The sequence below is a fragment of the Rattus norvegicus genome, unplaced genomic scaffold (genome assembly GCF_021556685.1).
Source record: "Rattus norvegicus strain SHRSP/BbbUtx unplaced genomic scaffold, alternate assembly SHRSP_T2T unassigned-0000110, whole genome shotgun sequence".
Lineage (NCBI taxonomy): Eukaryota > Metazoa > Chordata > Mammalia > Rodentia > Muridae > Rattus > Rattus norvegicus.
In genome coordinates, this window is record NW_028238831.1 from 18359 (window position 1) to 22500 (window position 4142).

The following is a 4142-nucleotide window of genomic DNA, read 5'->3' on the forward strand; positions in this document are numbered from 1 at the left end:
CTGTAAGAGCAATCAGTGCTCTTAACGACGGTGCCATCTCTCCATCCACCTACTTTATTTTATTCTCTATGCTCTCTTGTGCGAGTCAAGGTCAAGCAGGCAAGAAACACCCAAACAGATTGGTCCATCACCACTTTCTGAATTCTTTTTGTTGTTGATGTCAGGGATGTAAAGCAAGTTTACCCATGAAGAATTGTAAGGGAGTCCTTCTGATTTAGAGAATAGCAGCCTTGAAATGAAATGAGAATCACAACAAGCATTTGTCTTATTGTTTTTGTTTTTTTCTTCCTTTTTCTTCGGAGCTGAGGACCGAACCCGGGGCCTTGTGCTTCCTAGGCAAGCGGTCTACCACTGAGCTAAATCCCCAACCCCTACATTTGTCTTAAAGTCTGAAAAACACAAAACAAAACAAAACAAAACAAAACAAAACAACAACAACAACAACAACAACAACAACAACAACCAAGAACAAACCATGAGACCGCAGAAATCCTCAGGCGGAGGAGTAAGGAGCTAGTTTTTATTGGTTAGGGTATTATTTGGTCGGGTGGGGGTAGGGGTGGGGGTGGGGGTGGGGGTGGGGGTGTTGTCCTTCCTACACCTCTCTTGCATGAATGAGCTGAACATTACTTAAGCTTGTGTCCAAAACTGTCCATTTTTTAGATTGATCCCAGGAGGGAGGGAGCGAGCCGGGGATACAGCACACCCTCTCTGGCCTCAGAGGTCCAGGCTCCCGCTGGCAGGGCCCGAAGGGACTCCTGGGGGGAAAAAAATAAAGTCTCCGAGGCACCACCTAGCCGGTTTTATTCTTGAAGAAAAGCAAACATACATAATGGAATAAGGGAAAGAAAAACCCTGTTTTCTATATACACAAGCAGTCGTAATTTGTTATAGTGTCCCCTTTGCGTAGTTTGGATTCGATGACTTTATTTTATCAAGCAAGTTTTAAACAGCGGTAACTCCAAAGAGGAGTCAACAGCCCCTTTAAGTGCAGTCAGTCATTGACCCTTTGGTCTGTCTGTCTGTCTGTCTGTCTGTCTGTTTCAAAACGAGGGAGGGCCTGCCTGCCTGCCTGCCTGCCTGCCTGCCTGCCTGCCTGCCTGCCTGCGTGCCTGCATCAGATCTAAATACAGTTCTCAGAGGGGAAGACAGAGACAAGTCAGAAGTCACTAGCACTCAATGGACGACCACCAACCTAAGGGCAGGCCTAGGGTAGAATTTGATGGACGGACGGACGGACAGACGGACGGACGGACGGATGGACAGATGGACAGAAAGGATCTAGGAGGAGCTTTGGGAAAGATGAAAAGCCTCCATTTCCCCCCAAAAGAACGAGCCCCAACAGCTGGGCTCTTCGAGATGAGTTATAAGGGGAACCACACATACAGTTTTGTATCACACATACAGTTTGTCATCATCCGTCAATACCAGGTAGACTTTTCAACGTATGTAGGTAGCTGTTGTCAGGTCAGTCCTTTACTAAGCCTCATGTAAGCTCTGCAGGGTAAGCCTCAGGAATTCATCTGTGCGTCCCGCAGGGTATGCTTTCTTGCTTTGTTAAAGGCTAGACTTTGGTTGCTGTCTGTCTGTCTGTCTGTCTGTCTGTCTGTCTGTCTGAATGAATGAATGAATGAATGAGCGAGGGAATGAACGAATGAGGAGGGGATGCACATGCCTATGGTTTTAAGATGCTTAATTTCTTTACAAGGTTTATTTATTTAAACATTAAACATTGGGGTTGGGGATTTAGCTCAGTGGTAGAGCGCTTGCCTAGGAAGCACAAGGCCCTGGGTTCGGTCCCCAGCTCCGAAAATAAAATAAAATAAAATAAAATAAACATTAAACATTAATCGGAAATAATGGAGTCAGCAGTTAAGAGTTCTGACTGTGTTCTTCCAGAGGTCCTGAGTTCTATTCCCATGGTGGCTCACAACCCTCTGTTATGGGATCGATCTGCTGTGTGTCCGAAGACAGCTGCAGTGTGCTGTTTGTAGGGTAAAGAAAAAAATACTAAAGAAGAAAAAAAAAAAAAAGAGAGAGAAAAAGTTAGAAGCACCAAGTCAAGTCATGTAAATATTGCCCACATTCGGATTTAGACATGCCTGAGCTGTCAGGGCGAGGCTGGGTGAGAGCGAATCAGTGAACGATCGGACTCTTCCTCTCTCTGTGAGGGTGTGTCATGAACTCTATTACCATTTCCAAAGAGTTAGGTATGCTGGAGCGAAGTGGACCGGAAAGCCAAGGGAGGAGAGGTATGCCTACACGAGTCCACCCAACCCCCCGCCCCCCCCAGGGAGACATCCTCGAGTGGTGGGGGGAGGGGCGAAGGTGTGGAGGGATAATTTCCAACAAATAAATCCCAACAAATAAATTACTAGAGACTTGATTCATTGATTTACTTTAAATTTATTGAGTGTATCGGGAAAGAGGGAAAATGGGTCAAGGAGGGAGGGAGGGAGGGAGGGAGGGAGGGAGGGAGGGAGGGAGGGAGGGAGGGAGGGAGAGAGGGATATCTTTTCCTCCAAATCGGCTGGTATGTAGTCTCAGTGCGTCAGAAAAAGACTGCTTCTGGCCTCCTTTCTGATTACCCCAAGGCAGTCTGGTCACCGTGCTGTAATAGAAAGGGAAACCACAGTCAAGTCATGGGAGCGAGCGAGCAAGCAAGCAAGCAAAAATCATAAACAAAAGCAAAAACACGTCTGTTAAGTTGAGCAGAGCAGAGCAGAGCAGAGCAGAGTAGGGCAAAGCAATACAAGGTCACATTCCACAAAGGCTGATATAGTCTGCCATCTTGGTCTACAGAGTGAAAAGTAGAAGGAGAAAATGAATATCGCTTTGTGTGTCACAAAGTTTTTAAGTTGTAAGGAACATTGCAGGGCTAAACCTTCAAATCCTCAAACCACCCAACCCAAGCTTTCCTCCTCCTCATCCTCCTCCTCCTCCTCCTCCTCCTCACCCCCCATTGCCCCCCCCCGTGTGGTGTGTGTGTGTGTGTGTGTGTGTGTGTGTGTGTGTGTGTGTGTGTTTGCGCACGAGCTCGAGCTCGGGCACGCATTTCTTTCACTGCACAACCATCATTGGAGGACGTTTAAATAAACACGAATGAATCAGACAGGCAGACAGACAGGGGCCCATAATGGATCCCTACAACTCGGTGGTGGTGGTGGTGGTGGTGGTGGTGGTGGTGGTGGTGGTGGTGGTGGTGGTGGTGGTGGTACACACCGATTTGTTGACCTCTTTCTTTTAAAGAAAGGACAAGAAACAAAGAGAAATAAAAATGAAGGAATATAGACCTAGCCAAATATTATTTTATTCCCTCCTTCATGGAGCGACAAGAAGATTTATTCATCAACCTTCGTCTAGAATAAGAAAGTAATTGCAAATGAAATCGAGCCATCTTACTGTAATAAGATGTTATCGAGAGAAAGGGGAATTGGATACTGGATCCATTGCTGCCCCCCCCCACACACAAATTGGAAAGAAAAGCAACTCCCCAGATCGCTCAACTAACGAGGCTTATTTAAAACTGGAAAAAGAGGGCTGGAGAGATGTCTCAGCGTTAAGAGCCCTGGCCGCTCCTCCAGAGGTCCTGAGTTTTCAATCCCCAGCAAGCACATGGTGGCTCCCAACCATCGGTAATGGGATGAGGCCTTCTTCTGGTGTGTCTGAAGATAGTTACAGTGTACTCATAGTCACAAAATAAATAATTCTGGAAAAGAAGAGGAAATAACTTTTAAAAAAGAAAGGAGGCTGACTGGTCGACCTTCCTTCCTCTCCCTCCCTCCCTTCCTTCCCTCCTCCCTCCCTCCCTCCCTCAGGTTCGTACCTAGGAACTCATGCACACACAGCCACACCCCCCCCACACACACATATATTTAATATTCAATATTTATAAAAAATACGACTGGAGAGATGGTGAGAACAATGGAAAGCAGAGAACTATTCAGCTGACCAATTGATACCTTCAGTTTGCTTATAATGGAAGGGACAACTGGCCGACCCTCCCCTGTCACACACACACACACAGAGAGAGAGAGAGAGAGAGAGAGAGAGAGAGAGAGAGAGAGAGAGAGAGAGAGATTGAATGTAAACCAAAGGGGGGGGCGGAAACATAGTACTGGGGTTGGGGATTTAGCTCAGTT

General features: G+C 46.6%; 1 long non-coding RNA gene across 1 annotated transcript in view; it reads right to left on the minus strand.

Annotated features, from left to right (window-relative positions):
• Positions 1-2382: 2382 nt before the first annotated feature.
• Positions 2383-4142, minus strand: part of LOC147997606 (uncharacterized) — an 18447-nt gene continuing 16687 nt past the window's right edge. Inside the window, exons 2-3 of the long non-coding RNA XR_015647667.1 lie at positions 3512-3709; positions 2383-2611 (exon numbers count right to left, since the gene is read on the minus strand). This is a non-coding gene — a long non-coding RNA (uncharacterized LOC147997606). The remainder of the gene's footprint in view (positions 2612-3511; positions 3710-4142) is intronic.